Source organism: Gossypium hirsutum, chromosome A08 (assembly GCF_007990345.1).
Source record: "Gossypium hirsutum isolate 1008001.06 chromosome A08, Gossypium_hirsutum_v2.1, whole genome shotgun sequence".
Lineage (NCBI taxonomy): Eukaryota > Viridiplantae > Streptophyta > Magnoliopsida > Malvales > Malvaceae > Gossypium > Gossypium hirsutum.
In genome coordinates this window covers 69538780-69556320 of record NC_053431.1, presented here as the reverse complement: position 1 = coordinate 69556320, position 17541 = coordinate 69538780, and positions in this window count along the sequence as shown.

The window sequence follows — 17541 nt, the reverse complement described above, 5'->3', positions numbered from 1 at the left end:
CCAATTCATGTCTCGGATTCGGGTTAGGGTGTTACATTAATGAAACTTTGCACCTTGACCAACACATCTTCCAATACCACTTTCAGATGTACTAAAGACCTATCAGCCAACTGTAGAATTATCTTAGTAGCTTTAAGATCCCCTAACCTGAGTTTTTCAAAAATTGATAAAGGAATTAAATTAATACTAGCTCCTAAACCACATAGAGCTTTATTAAAGTAAATGTTCCCTATCTCTAAGGGAGTAGTAAAATTCTCAGGTCTTTTAGTTTTTTAGACACCTGTCTTGAAATAATTACACTACAAGAAACATGTAACGCCCCGAAATTGGGCCTAGAAGTATTGGGCTTTGAGTATGGGAGCGGTTAGGAGACTGCTCATAAATATTTTAGTTAAGCAAGAAAGTGATGTAAATTTCATGTTTGCTTTATTGGCTAAATGATTTTGGTGTGTTTGGGAGTGTTTGAGAAGCTTGGGTTCAAGTCTAGCCTTTTTCAAAAATTTTAGTTTTTCCCTTTAAGTGAACCTTGGCTTTAGCTTGTAGGCCTTATAAATATTTGTGGGTAAAATGTGTCACAAAAAGAGCCTTGTGGCTTGGTGGAAAGTGACGTGAGCAATTGAGAGGGCTTGGGTTCAAATCCCATTGCATGAAAAAGGATGTTTATTTTGCTACTTGGGGCGGCAAGTGTTTGTGGTAGACTATAACTCTATTGAGTGGTTGTGGAATTGGTAAAAGGGGAAGGGATCAAGGGATAGGATGTTGGTTGTTGGGGATTTGAAAGAGTGGATTATGGAGAAAAGGGTAGAGTGAATCTAGGAATTTGAAGCTTGGAGAGTTGTAGCCGAATTAGGTAGTTTGTATGTGCGAATTCAGCTAAGGGGTTTGGGGAGTGCATGTACGGCAACTTGAGAGTGTATAGGTGACGAATTTTGTTTTTTGCATTTCCGGTTGTTTTTCCCTTTTTGAATTTTGGTTTCTTTATCTTCGTTTGGCGATTTCATGCATTACCTTCGTGACCATGTAACGCCCTGAATTTGGGCCTAGAAGTATTGGGCCTTGAGTATGGGTCCGTAAGGAGGTTGTATATAAGTATTTAATTGTGCAAGGAAATGACACAATTAAATGTCTACTTTGGTGGTTAATGGCCCTGAGAAATGTTGGAGAAATCTTAGGTTCAAACTTGGGCTTTAGCAAAAAAATTGGTTTTAAGTGAATAAAACACTGGATGCTTGGAAGTAGGCCTTTTAAATTATTGTGTTAAGTAAATGACACAAGGAAGCATGTGGTCTAGTGGTTGTGGCATCATTAAGGTTGTAAGGGAGCCTAGGTTCAAGTCTTGGCTATTGTAATTTATTTTGGTTTTTCTTTTAAAGGAACCTGGACTTTGGCCTGTAGACCTTTTAAATAATTGTGGTTAAAATTTGACACAAGAGTGTTGGGTGGCCCAGTGGTAGTGGCATGATTAAGACTACAGGTGAGCTTGAGTTAAAGTCTCATGATGCGCAAAGGGGTATTTATTTTACATCCTTGGTGCATGAGTAGTGGAGTTTGACTCAAACTCTGCAATGTGGAATTTGAATTAGTCATGGAGAAGTTTGAGGAGGGATTTGTGGAGATTATCTGGGTTGTTAGGAGGAAATCAAGGAAAGTTTGAAAATAGGAGAGTTGTATGGGAACTTTAGCTTTGAGAATTCGGCTAGGGGTATGATCCTCAATTTTATCCTCATTTTCGGTTTCAGATGTTGAGTATTAGCAATTCTTGGAGCCGATTTTCATTTGGAGTTATTGGGGGTTTCTCTCGGTTTTCCTTTTTATGGCCATTTGAAGTCTATTTTTCCTCATTTTCCTTTTTTTTGACCGAATACTCTCTCTTCTTGACTGTCTTCATAGTTGGCTGATTCTTTCCCTTCTCTTCTTCTCTCAACCTAGCCAAATACTATTTCCTCTCCATTATCTTTTCTCCCTTCCCCTTCTTTCTCAACTTGATCGAATATACCTTCCTCTCCTCAAACTGTTATAGTTTCATTTCTTTCCTTGGCACTTAGCACCATGGCCGAATATATCATTTCCTTTGCTATTCAGCTTGATAAATTCTTTCTATTCTCTTCTGCACTCTTCATTTTGATTTCGGTTGGGCTTCCTTCTTCTGGCTGTTTTTCACTCATTCTACTATTTGGTATTCAGCCGATTGCTTCCATAGTTTGCTGATGGTATATTAATTCGATATCTGCAAGTGATCCTGACAAAAGGGTAAGTGTTCATATTTCTTTGCCTTTCATTCAAAACTGTTCTTTCTTACTTTGTTTCTTAAAGCTGAATGCCTTCCTTCTTATTCTTTGGTTGCTGTTTGGTTGATCCCTTCCTCAAGATATATGGTTCGTTGGGTCTCTAGGTTTCTCGAGGTGTGAAGAAGTGCAAGGGCTGCTCGAGTCGTCAAACCCTTTTTCTCATTAATCGAATAAGGTAAGAACGCTACCTTACTTTGGGTTACATCGAATATGCCTTTGATTTTGTAAGACTAATATTTGTGGATTTAGGCCACATTTATGATCAAACCCGATTATTAAGATCTGTGTTCGTAATACAAATTTTTGGTAAGAAAGGAGTGGATAGTTTTAGCCAAGTGATCTAAAGGCAATAAGCCATACACGTTCCTTTAAGGCTTGGGCGCGGTGGACTGTTTGCTCAACTTCGTAAATAGTTGTTAATAGTACCCTGTAATCAGTAGTTGGTGAAAAGCCGAAGAGGTGTGTAACCATACACTATTCTGTACTGTCAAAAGTCGAGAAAGGTGTGTAACTGTACATTGTAAACCAGTACTATCGAAAAGCCGAAAAAGGAGTGTAATCACACCCCTGTTGAATTGCGAATCGACGAAAGCCGAAAAGCCGAAAAGCTAAAAAGTTGTGTGTGACTACTCGCAGGGTAAATCGAGCCCACAAATCATGGGTAATAGACTGCAAAGGCCACCACGTCGTTTTCGTGGACTGGGGTCGTTATGGGCCTCGATAGGCCATAATGGGCTGAATAGGCCCAATAGGCCCGTGGGCTGCGTGGTAAATTTCATTATTAAGAGGGAAGTAGATAGACTTGTCATGTCGCGTGCATGACTCAGGTTGTTTTTGGGCCTCGATAGGCCGAAATGGGTCGTGTAGGCCCAATGGGCTTATGGGTCCCACGTAGATAAAATCCATGGTAAGTGTCAAATTATGAGCTGGGCTATGGTGTTTGCGTAGCCGTGACTGGAATTGGGCTAAATAGCCACAAGAGCGTGTGGCCCACTTGGCCCAAGTAATGGGCCTTAGGCCCATTTGCACCATTATGTCTATTTACGTTACTTAAGTCACTCGAGGGCAAAATGACCATCTGATGGGTCATAGATAACCCCGGTTTGGAAAATGACCATAATGCCCCTGTAGGGCAAAATGACCGTAATACCCCTATATAGTAGAATGACGATTATGCTCTTATGTTCTGTTTGACTAATGTGCTTATGATTTACATATATGACTGTACTGAGTATGATTTTGCATACACGCAATATTTAAGACATGACATACTGCATGGGGTTGGGTTATTATTGACGAAGGAAGTGTATGGCTTGTAGTCGTTCTGTATAAGGCTTTCAGCCTTTCTACGATACTTATGGCTTATAGTCATTCTGTTAACTGGTAGCGTTGCTACAGTATTTATGGCCCTTAGCCATTTTGTATACGGAATTGAGCCATTCTGTTGACTTTGTGTCTCAACTGGTGCTAAGCTTGGTGTGCTGGCTGGGTGGGTCGATTTTATCCCTACATAGTGTGTTGGTTGGAACGGGTGGTGTATTGGTTGGACTGGGCTGGATATCTATCTGCATATCTCCATCTGATATTGATTCTGTATTGGGCTTAGGCCCACCTAATTCTGTTAATAGGCTAGGCCCAACTGTTACTGATATTGAGAATAGGCTAGGCCCAATTGATTCTGATGAAGGCTGAGACCCAAGTGAAATTGTACTAGGCTTAGGCTCACACTCATTGTTCTGTTACTGTAATGGGCTCCAGCCGAGACTGATTTTGAATTCTATCTGTTTACTAAGTGTTTTAATTTAGGAGGGGATTACACACTGAGTTTTCATAAACTCACCCATTTTATTAACTGTGTAGGTAATCCCCAGCCTTAGGCGATTTGGAGCCGCGAGAGACTCAGAGGTTGCCACACGACCGCTGATGCTCTGCTATAGACTTTTTATTTGAATTTTATGTTTTGAGGTTTTAATTCTGTAATAAGGCCTTTGAGGGATTAAATTTTTAGTTGGGCTTTTGATTTCTTTATTTAAAATTGCTAAATACGAGTTTTCAAAAATTAATAACTATTTTCAAAAACACTTAAAAACATACGTTTTTATATTTCAAACTTTAGTAGCTTCCGTGATTTGAAATAACTTAATGTATCGACGCCAGACATTAAATAAACGTTTTTGTCAAGATGATTTTCTAACCTCGAGCAAAAGGTTTTAATTATAGAAATGAACTTTTAATGACAACTCGATTTTTGAACGACGCTTTGATGTGACACGTTAGATTCGGCCATAACGTCTAGGCTGGGTTTGGGGTGTTACAGACCATTTGGACATTTTTCTTTCCTTACTTTCTTTTCTAAAAGTTGATTCTGGTATCCCCTCTCCTCAATTTTAATTCACCATTCGACTGGACTTTACCTCTCTTCTTCTTCCCCTCTTTTATTCTTTCGGTTTTATTCTCATAGCTGAACCTTTTATTTCCTTTTCTCAACAATTCTTCTATGGTTCCTAAGGTTTGAATAACCCGAATTCAGTTTCTTCTTTACCCTTCTATCGTTTCTCTTCTTTTCAAGTTAGCCAAATACTTCTCCTTTCTCAATGCTTTGGGTTTGTGTCTGTTTAAGAATTTAGGCTCTAACAGTGGCCGACTGATACTTCATTATTCCTGTAACACCCCTTGCCCGCATCCGAAGCCGGGACGGGGTTCGAGGTGCTACCTGACATTTACTAACGCTTCTATACTAAACAGGGCCAAGAAATCTCAAACAATTAAAATTTTTTCCTTTTTTTCGTGCAATATGTCCCTTATGGGGCTTACGAGGCCCAAAACATACATCCGGGGTGGTTCGGGACTAAACCGAGAACTTAAGAAAAACTTGGAAAATTCATGCTTTAATTACTATAAACTCATCACGTAATACCATAGCACATACATGCATAATTAAAATGGACTTACAACCCCATAATCAAAATAGGCCAGCACATACGGTTAAAGCCATATCACATACTCTAATATTTACACACCTATATATGCCATAGACCCAAAGTACTTGAAATCACTACACCAATAGCGTTAGCTCGACAGTGTGATAATATCTCCGGCGAACTCCAACCCGAGCAAACCTGGCAATCCTAGAGAACAAGGGAAAGAAGGGGGGTAAGCTTTACGCTTAGTAAGTTCTTAAGAAAACAATTAGCAGCTCATTTACATGTTTAATCAATGTTTACAATATATACTCAATTTTATGACAAGCTGTCTTCCTGAGCAATAGTCACTAAATTATTTATAACTAGAGCTACAAAACTCAAAATCAATTGCCGTTAATTTTCCTTGAAAATAGACTCATATATCTTCTACCAATAAAATTTTCAGAATTTTTGGATTGACCAATCAATACCAGATTTTTCTTAAACTTTCTCCTATTTCACTATTTTACTATTCTGACCATTCTTAACTTTGAATCAGATTTCTCATTGTACAGAATTCAAAACATGTTCTCGCTTATTTCATTTGAAACTAAACTCATTAAGGAGTCTAATCATATAAATTTTATTTTATAACCATCATTGTACAATTTACAATGATTTTTTAAATACAGAACAGGGGACCTCGAAGTCACTTTGACTCTGTCCCACGCCACTTCAGTTATCTCATTATCAGCAATTATTTTGCTTACATAGTTTCTTTTATAAGAAACTAGACTCATTAAGCTTTCATTACATAATTTATTTATCCTCTAACTCAACTCCCACTATTTATGGTAATTTTCCAAAAATCATGTTACTGCTGCTGTCCCAAGCAGATTTATTACAATCTACTCTTTCACACATTCTTTGCTTTCATATTATTTAAACGTGTATATCATGTAATTCAAGATTGAACTTATATAACATAGGCATTTAAAATGCGTCACTATCAACTTTAATTCAATCAAAACGAACAAAATACAATATCATATCCACATTTAATTTTCCATGATCATAATCACATATAACAATCAGATACTTCCACATAACTTCACAGATTTACCGAATGTATCACGATCACATTTATAGTTGTAACACTTATTCACATATGCATCACTTTATACACTTATAATTCAATCCAAATCAAAATTGCATATGAGTACATAATACGTACCTGGCCCTCATAATGTAACATACATAATCAGTAGTAGTTTACCTCGAACATTCAAATTCATAATCTTATTCGAATCATCGGCGTTAAGCCTGCTAGGTTTAAACCTCGAATTCAATCACCAACACAAAGCCTACGGGACTTTAAGCCCGGATATAGTACCAGTACGAAGCCTGCGGACCTTAAGTCCGCATATAGTACCAGTACGAAGCCTGCGGATCTTAAGTCCGGATACAATTCCAGCACGAAGCCTGCGGGTCTTTAAGCCCGGATACAATTCCAGCACGAAGCCTGCGGACCTTAAGTCTGGATACAATTCCAACACGAAGCCTGCGGACCTTAAGTCCGGATACAATTCCAGCACGAAGCCTGCGACCTTAAGTCCGGATACAATTCCAGCACAAAGCCTGCGGACCTTAAGTCCGGATATACATCAAATATCATGCATAAATATCACATTAGTAGTCATTTGCTACATTCGGATATAAGCTCCATATGAATACCGTCATTTACATTTCGGTTCAAAAGTCATACATAAATATCACATATCCATTTCACCATTCAAGCTTAACCCATAGTGGCCATTCGACTATAAGTCATATACATAAATTATTTATCACACAACTTAATTCAAGTAGAACCAAAAGGTCACAATTCATCTAATATACACATATCAAGGCATCATCAATTATATACTAAAGGTGACTACTCAAAACTTACCTTGGATTTTATCGAATAACTACGGATTGACTAATCGACTAGTTTCGCTTTCCCTTTATCCAAAATTGGCTCCTTATGCTCTTGAGCTTGAATTACACAAATTTAACTTATTGTTAATCAACTAATCAAGCATTGTATCATGAGCATATTCGGCTTTCACACATTTTAAACATAGTAATAATCATGCACATTAAGCCCAAAGTGCAATTAATCCCATACACAAAAATATACGACACTTCATTTCCATCTACTTATATACACGTATCACATAAGACCATTTCATACTTTCTATCACCTAAACAAACAACAAATTTTCCAATTAATTTCTTGAGTCCACATTCGGCATCTATATCCACAAAAACACATTAGCCAATTACTATAAATCATCTAAACATTTTTCACTTAAATCACACATACATATCATGCTAGCACATAACACCATGATTTTGCCCTAATTTGGACAGCCAATAATTTACAGCATTACAGCAGCAAATTAATTAGTAATAAACTATCTTAAGTTCAATTTTAACTCCCTCATGCAGTAACCAGACAGCATACAAGTTAACTTCCAACATTCGGTCAAAGCATTTAAATAAAAGAATATGCATGCTGAATTTCCAGCATTTGGATAACATTTCAACTTGAAATTTTCCAGCCTTTCACCTTCAATATTTCGAATATTCAAAAGCAAAAAGAAGAGTACAACTAATCAATTAAAATTTTTTAACATAATTCAAGGTATATGTTCAACTAAATATTCATGTTAACTCATAATCAATAAGGTATTAAGTAGAAAATAAAAACATTATTAGCATGCATGCTATCTACATACAACAACCATTCAACTTCCATCTATTATCAACCCTTAATACACAAAACATCAAAAACAACATCAAAGAAATATAAACATCCATGACCGAATGTCATCTTCATCCATTTACAAAAATTTTGCCATGAGCTGACTTCTGTACTTGATGACCACTCCAAATATACAAGGATTTTCAATGAAAGAGCATTAAACATACCTTAATCTATACATTCACCATAGCCGAATGCCTTAGCTTCATTTCCTTTTTCTTTTCTTTATGGTTTTCGGCAGAAATGCAAGAAAGGATGGGTGTAACTTTGTTTTTATCACCATTTTCTATTATATTTCATTTTAATAAGACAATTACTAAATTAATCTTTGTAATTTAATATCAAAACCTTTTAATGGTGGTCCATTACCGTCCACTTACCTATATAGTGGCCAAATATCATTTAATAATTATATTTCTTCTTTCTTTCTCAACATTTGGCAAGCACAAGGCAAGGATGTATGGCTTCCCTTTTTTTTTTATAATTTAAACCATTAACTATTATAATATAATATATAATGCATATATGGCTATTCAACCATCATCATGGCCGGCCACTTACATAAAAATGGGGAATTTGACATGCAAATCCCCATATTTTAAGCCATGCAATATTTGATCACTACACTTCAACCTACCACAATTTCAATATTTTTCACATAAGTCTTTTTTAATCAATTTCACATTTAAATGACAAAAATCAAAGCATGAAATTTTCACACATGCACTTTCACTTATAATAGGCATAGAATATAACACTTAATTATTTTTGTGGTCCCAAAATCATTCCCGACTAGGGTCAAATTAGGGCTGTCACAATTCCGTTCCTATCAGCTGAGTTTGGGTAAGTATTTCTTGTTCTTGATTCAGTTCTTGGTCATTTTATGATGGTTTTCTTCTCTAATGAAGCCGAGTGTTTCGGTTTAGGGTTACTAACTATTTGACCCTTCTCATGTGTTTGGGTGCTCAAATGTTCGTAGGCGTTCAAGTCCTTCTTTTGGCATTCAATCAATAATCAAGGTAAGTGGAATTATTTTGGCCGAATGCTCATTCTTTTGTCTCTAGTTTTAAGATTCCTTTAAACAAGTGGATACCAGAATAAGCATCCTGCCTATTTGTTTTATGTTAATAGATTCTTTTGGCTAATACAGCCTTTCAGCAGGAACGGGTGTAGATATATTTCAATTAACGTTATAAGTGGATTAAATTGCATACTTGGATGAAGGTTCGACATTCGTGGGTTAATCGTGCGAGCTGCGATAAAGGTGTGTAACCACACCATTCCTTAATGTAGATCGGCAAATGCCAAAAAGTCGAAATGTCGAAACTAAGGCGTTTGAGGCTTCACGAGCGTGTGATTGCTCGTGGGGTAAACTGAGCCCACATATCATGGGTGATAGACTATAAAGGCCACCATAAGCGTTCTTTGGACTTGGGCCATGTAGGCCCAATGGGCTCGTGGGCCCCACACAGATTAAATTCGCATTAAGTGATAAATATTGGACTGGGCTATGTGGGTCACATAGCCGTAATTGAATTTGGGCTAAATGGGCCGCACGAGCTTGTGGGCCCACTTGGGCTGAGTAATAGACCTTGGGCCCATTTATACTGTTATGATCATTTAGGTTATCTGTGTCGCTCAAGGCGACTGTAGACCTTCGGAGAGGTTGTTATTTGAGCTGAAACCCTAAAATAGGTAAAATAACCATAATACCCCTGTAGAGTAAATTGACCTTAATGCCCCTGTAGGGTAAAATGACCGTAATACCCCTGTATGGTAAAATGACGATTATGCCCTTATGTTCCGTATGACTGATTTGCTTATAATTTACATAAATGATTGTACTGAGTATGACTTTGCATACACATAATATTTATGACATGACATACTGCATGGGGTTGGGATTTTTATATAGAGGAAATATTGTACTAGTAACTATGTCACATTCACTGTTACTGGTGGCTTGTCACCTTTACTGTTTCTGGTAGCTATGCAGCATTATTATTACTGGAAGTTTTGCTACGATATTGGTGAGCTGGCTGGGTGGGTCGATTTATATCCCCACATGGTGTGTTGGTTGGTACAGGTGGTGTGCTGGCTAGATTTGGGTGGGATGTATAATTACATTACACTGTATTGGGCTTAGGCCCACATTGTTACTGTATAGGGCTAAGGCTCAAAGTGTACTGATACTGAATAAGGCTTAGGCCCAGATTGTTACTGCATGCACTGTTTACTATTTGACTGATAGAGGGCTACACACTGAGTTTTCGTAAACTCACCCTTTCTTTTCAACTGTACAAGTAACTCGAAGCCTTAGATGATTTGGTGCTGCGAGGGACTTGGAGGTGGCCACACCATTGCTATGTCTTGCATTTGACTTTATTTAATTTAAATTTCACTTTCGGGTTTTTAATTTTGTAATAAGGCCGTTTATGGGTTTTAATTTTTAATTGGGCTATGGATTATATATATATATTTTAAAACTACTAGTCTAGTTAAAGATGAGTTTTTAAAACAATTACTATTTTCTAAAACACATGTTTCAAACTTCATCGACTTAAAAAGCTTCCGCGTTTTTAAATCAATTTAATATAACACTGATGGTTAATAAGGTAAACATTTTGACGAGAAATTTTGTTAAATAATAATAAAAGGATTTAAATTCAGTAACAAATTGTTACCGAAAAGATCAATATTTTGAAAAACACTTCGATGTGACATGCCAGATTCAGCCATAACGTCTAGGCTGGGTTTGGGGTGTTACATTTAGTGGTATCTGAGCCAAGTTACAAAACTCTGCTGTGGAATGGGTTTTGAAAATATTAGGAATTTTTGGAAAACTGTACTTGAAACATTTTTGGAAGGTTTACCAGTGTAACGCCCCGAATTTAGGCCTAGAAGTATTAGGCCCCGAGTGTGGGTCCGTAAGAAGGTTGTATATAAGCATTTAATTGTACAAGGAAATGACATAATTAAATGTCTGCTTTGGTGGCTTATGGCCCTGAGAAGTGTTGGAGAAATCTTGGGTTCAAACCTGGGCTTTAGCAAAAAATTTTTGGTTTTAAGTGAATAAAACCCTAGGTGCTTAGATGAAGGCCTTTTAAATTATTGTAAATAAATGACACAAGAAAGCAAGTGGTCTAGTGGTTGTGGCGTCATTAAGGTTGCAAGGGAGCCTGGGTTCAAGTCTTGGCTCTTGCAATTTATTTTTTTTCTTTTAAAGGAATCTGGACGTTAGCACATATGCTTTATAATTAATTGAGGATAAAATATGACACAGAAAGAGCCTATGGTGGAGTGGCAAGGTGGCGAGTTGTGTAACTATGAGGTCTAAGGTTCAAGTTTTGGGATGCGCAATGGGGTATTTATTTTTCTATTTGAGCTGTGTAGGAGGTGGAGTTGGACTGGAACTCTGTCGTTGAAGTGGTCATAAAAAAATAAGGAATTTTCTTAATGGTTGAAAGTAATCAACATGAGAATTGGTGAGAAGCTGGCTTTAAATAAAGTGAAGAGGATGAGTTGGGAGGAAAAAAGTGATTAAGACTCAATGCAGGATGTGCCAAGGTTAGTGATCATGAACTTCGGCGCATTCTCATAAACAGGTGTGTATTTCGCACTACTCTAGCTGTAAAACGGCAAATGCCGGTCACACGGCGATGGAAGCCACACGAGTGTGCAAGCGAACGTGTAGGAGCTTTGATGTGATGGTTGAGGCCATCATGAGTGCTCTCGTAGGCTTAAGTTGCTTTGGGCCACGGTGGGTCGAGATGGGCCATAAATTGTATGATTGTGCAGTAAATATTGGATTGGACTATGTGAATCTCATATCTGTAGGCTAGTATTACTGAAATGCCCCTGTAGGGTAGAATTACTGAAATATCCTTGGTTTACAAAATTACCAAAATACCTTCGGTTTGTAAAATTACTAAAATACCCTCAACTTATAAAATTATCGAAATACCCTCAACTTGTAAAATTATGGAAATACCCTCAATTTGTAAAATTACTAAAATACCCCTAATTTGGAAAATTACCAAAATACCCTTGATTTGGAAAATTACAAAAATACCCCTGATTTACAAAATTACAGAAATACCCTTGACTTTCAAAAATTACAAAAATACTATTGGTTTGCAAAATTACCGAAACATCCTTGGTTTGTAGATTTACCAAAACACCATTGTAGGGTGAAATGACTAAAACACCTCTAATAGGTAAAAAGACCGTTCTGCCCTTCTAGGGTATATGACTCATTGATAATACAATTTGATTGATTTGACTATGTTTTGACTGAGAATGTATCACTGTGATTGGACTACTATGATTGTGATTTGTATGATTTTGAATGTCGTGTGTATATTTGTTGCATTCATATAATATTATGTTGCACACAGTGGGGATTATGAAACGGGGGAAGAAATTAAGGATCGCACGGTTGCTTGACGACTATAGATCCACCGATTAAGAATTGTATGGTTGCTTGACGACTGTGGATCCGCCGATTAAGGATCACATGGTTGCTTGACGATCGTGAATCCACCGGTGGCTTTTAAGCCCAATATATGATTATTGACGACTCTGTGTCGATCATATTGACCCGAGACTGTGTGCCGACTATATTACCATCGCTGATGGCTATGTGCCTAACATGATATAGCTTCTGATGGCTTAAAGCCAATTATTCTGATTATGGCTTTGCGCCAACCTACATATGGCTCTATGCCAACCTGATTATGGCTGTGTGCCAAATGTATTTGCCTATGTGCCAATATATGATTATTAATGACTCTGTGTCAATCATATTTACCTCGGGCTGTGTGCCGATTATACTACTCTAGTTGAGGGCTATGTGCCTAACATAATGCAATTATCAATGGCTTTGTGCCATTGTGCCATTCTGCTTACGGCTTCCAGCTGTCCTGTTATTTGGCAGCGTTGCTGTGATGTTTACGGCTATGTGTTGTCCTGTTTACGGCTATGTCCTGTCCTGTCTATGGCGTTGAGTCTTCCTGTTGACTTAGTGCCACAATTGGTGCTAAGCTTGGTGTGTTGGCTGGGTGGGTCGATTTTATCCCCACATACTGTGCTGGTTGGTACGGGTGGTGTGTTGGTTGGATTGGGCTGGTAATCTGTTTGCATATCTGCATATGATACTGATTCTATAATGGGCTCCGGCCCAGACTGATTCTGAATTCTATCTGTTTACTAACTGTTTTAGTTTAGGAGGGGATTACACACTATGAGGATAGGTGCTGCGAGGGACTCGGAGGTGGCCACACAATTGCTATTGTTTCTGACTTTCTTCTAAGTTATCTATTTACAAGTACTTATATTTGATCTGGGTTGTAACAAGGCCTCTTTTAATTTTTGGTTCTAAATTTGGAATTTTATATATTGTTTTATAACTGCTGGACTAGAACACGGTTTTCTTTTTCAAAGCAATAACTATTTTTCAAAATATCACGTTTTCGCAAAACTTTAAACTAAGCTTTCACAGCAAATAAAGTTTTAAAGGTAATAATGTTTTACAAGAGAATGACTTTTAATAAACCAACGAAAACTGAGGTTTTCACAAGTTTTAAAATGGCCAGAGGTTTTAAATAGTAAGAAGGGTTTTCAATGAGAACATGGTTTTCGAAAAACACTTCAATATGACACGCCAGATTTTGGCCATAGCGTCTAGGCCGGGTTTGGGGTGTTTCAACCAGTGTGGCACATTGAGTCTCCGACGTCAAATCTGTAAGTTCTTCTTTTACTATAGATTGCTTGAACTAAAAGGTTTTACTGAGGGACTACTATAGGTAGTAGGACTATACTAAAACTATAGTTAGAGTAGACTGAGACTATAAAAGATGAAAAACTGTAGTAAGATCTTGGTCTGTGAAAACAAACCCTAATTACTGTCGTTCATAACACATTCATTAACAATTATTGAAATTACAAACTGATACATAAGACTTAAATAGATAATTCGTTATCGAAATAAACACTAGAGGTACTCGCGAAAGGGGTACACGTGGCCGCGGTAGAGGCTGAGGAAGTGTTAGGGCTGGGTCTTCAACATCGGGTCACATGCCTGCTGGGGAGGCACCAGCTTCACTGGAACATGAGATGGTTCAGGAGACGAAAGTCAGGATAAGTCTGCCAACTTTGGGTAGTGATAACACGGAGCTTGGTACTGAAGCACTAACCTAGTTTGTAATAGAAGTGCTGGAGGAAGTTAAGGAGATTGGTGAAACACTCCGGGCTAGGTGTGTGGATTGTAAGAATAAGAGAGATCGCAGTTCTCTAGGGCTAGAGCCTCGTTCTGTGAAGCATGTTAAGACGGGTTTGAACTTTCCAACTTGTGAGCATTGTAGAAGGCATCATCCGGGCAAATGCTGGAGGAAGTCAGGAGCATGTCTCAGATGCGAGTCTAAGGAGCATCGGTCTCGGGATTGCCAAGTCACCTTTATGTCAGGTATGTTTTGTTTAAGTGTGATGATTTGGACATAGAAATTGTATACGTGTGATGTCTATTTGCTTTAGTGGTTAAGTGTTTTGGGTGTGTGTAAGAGGTTCCAAGTTCAAGTTAAAGTGTGTTAGTGTCAGTGGGATGAGAGTGCACAGCAGGAGCATAGTGGTGTAGCTTGGATGGTGCAACTGTTTTGATAGTTGGAAATTTTGAGGACAAAATTTCTTTAAGGAGGGGTGAATTGTAACGCCCCAAAATTAGGCCTAGAAGTATTGGGCTTTGAGCATGGGAGCGGTTAGGAGACTGCTCATAAATATTTTAGTTAAACAAGAAAGTGACACAAATTTCACGTTTTCTTTATTGGCTAGGTGATTTGGGTGTGTTTGGGAGTGTTTGAGAAGCCTAGGTTCAAGTATGGGCTTTTGCAAAAATTTTAGTTTTTCCCCTTAAGCGAACCTTGGCTTTAGCTTGTAGGCCTTATAAATATTCGTGGGTAAAATGTGTCACAAAAAGAGCCTTATGGCTTGGAGGCAAGTGACGTGTTGAGCAACTGAGAGGGCTTGGGTTCGAATCCCACTGCATGAAAAAGGATATTTATTTTGCTACTTCGGGCGGCAAGTGTTTGTGGTAGACTAAAACTCTATTGAGTGGTTGTGGAATTGGTAAAAGGGGAGGGGATCAAGGGATAGGATGTTGGTTGTTGGGGATTTACAGGAGTGGATTATGGAGAAAAGGGTGGAGTGAATCTAAGAATTTGAAGCTTGGAGAGTTGTAGCCGAATTAGGTTGCTTGTATGTGCAAATTCGGCTAAGGGGTTTGGGGAGTGCATGTATGGCAACTTGAGAGTGTATAGTGCCGAATTTTCTTTTTGGCATTTGGGGTTGTTTTTCCCTTTTTGCGTTTCGGTTTCTTTCTCTTCTTTGGCGATTTCGTGCATTACCTTTGTGACCATTTGGACATTTTTCTTTCCTTACTTTCTTTTCTAAAAGCCGAATCTAGTATCCCCCTATCCTCAATTTTAGTTCACCATTTGGCCGAACTTTGCCTTTCTTCTTCTTCCCCTCTTTTATTCTTTCTGTTTTGCTCTCATAGCCGAACCTTTTATTTCCTTTTCTCAACAATTCTCCTATGGTTCCTAAGGTTTGACTCAGCGAAATTCAGTTTCTTCTTTACCCTTCTACCGTTTCTCTTCTTTTCATGTTTGCCGAATACTTCTCCATTCTCAATGCTTTGGGTTTGTGTCTATTTAAGAATTTAGTCTTTGACAGTGGCCGACTGTTACTTCATTATTCCGTTCCTATCAATTGAGTTTGGGTAAGTATTTCTTGTTCTTGATTTGGTTCTTTGTCTTTTTATGATGGTTTTCTTCTCTGATGAAGCCGAGTGTTTCGGTTTAGGGTTACTAACTATTTGACCCTTCTCATGTGTTTAGGTGCTCAAATGTTCGTAGGCGTTCAAGTCCTTCTTTCGGCATTCAATAAATAATTGGGGTAATTGGACTTATTTTGGATGAATGCTTATTCTTTTGTCTCTAGTTTTAAGATTCCTTTAAACAAGTGGATACCAGAATAAGCCTCCTGCTTACTCGTTTCATGTTAATGGATTCTTTTGGTTAATACAGCCTTTTGACAGGAAGGGGTGTAGATATCTTTCAATTAACATCATTAGTGGATTAAATTGCATACTTGGGTGAAGGTTCGACATTCGTGGGTTAATCGTGTGAGCTGTGATAAAGGCGTGTAACCACACCCTTCCTTACTGTAGATCGGCAAAAGCCGAAAAGTCGAAGTGCTGAAACTTTGACATTTGAAGCTTCAAGAGCGTGCGATCACTCATGGGGTAAATCGAGCCCACAAATCATGGGCGATAGACTGTAAAGGCCACTACGAGTGTTCTATGGATTTGGGCCATTATGGGCCACGTTGGGCTGAAATGGGCCATGTGGGCCCAATGGGCTCGTGAGCCCCACACAGATTAAATTTGCGGTAAGTGATAAACATTGGATTGGGCTATGTGGGTCACATAGCCGTAACTGAATTTGGGCTAAATGGGCCATACGAGTGTGTGGGCCAACTTGGGCCGAGTAATGGGCCTTGGGCCCATTGTAACACTCCCTTACCCATACCTGAGTCCGGGATAAGGTACGAGGCATTACCGGACGAACACACAAACATCCAAAAAAAATGTGAGTTATAAAATTTCAATTCCATCATTTTGTCCCTTATATGGGCTTACAAGGCCCGAAGCATACATTTGAAGTGGTTCGGGACTAAACCGAGAACGTATGAAAATCTTAAGAAATTTTTTGTGCTCTGGCCTCACACGCCCGTATAGAGGCACACCACACGCCCATGTGCTTAGGACACGCCCGTGCCTTTAGCCCGTATGCGATCCTGAAATTTATTTAATTCAATTTAAGGTGCAGTGGTTTTCACACGGCCTAGACACGCCCGTGTTCGAAAACCTGGACATTCTGTTTATGACGTCATCATTCATTTAGGGGTACACGGCCAAAGCACACGCCCGTGTGGTCTACCCGTGTGTCACACACGGATGAGACACACGGCCATGTCTCCAACTCTTGTAGTTACTACAAAGCATGCAACATGGAAATTTTGGGGTGCAGGGGACACATGGCTGAACGACACACTTGTGTGGGCTATCCGTGTGTCACACACGGTTTAGACACCTATCCATGTGTCTATTCATGTGGACCATTTGAAGGCTATCTTCCAAGACATTGGTCACCCAAGAACTCTCATGTACTCCAACGTGCTTAACATCCTACTATCTAGCATAGACCACAATCACATACATAATTTGGCATGCAATCAAGAGATAATTATAAGAAAACACTCCAATTAACTATATGGACCAATTCACTTGGCCATATATAAAATAATCATACCAATTAGGGAACCATTACTTTGGTCTAGCCACATGACATGACACATATACAAAATAACGATCACCTATACATGCCATGACTCAAAATAATCAAATGTATTATACCCAAAGTTTAGTTGATAGTGTGACCCGAGCTCTAACGTTCTCGATCCTTTGAGCTAGCTTGACGAATCTAAA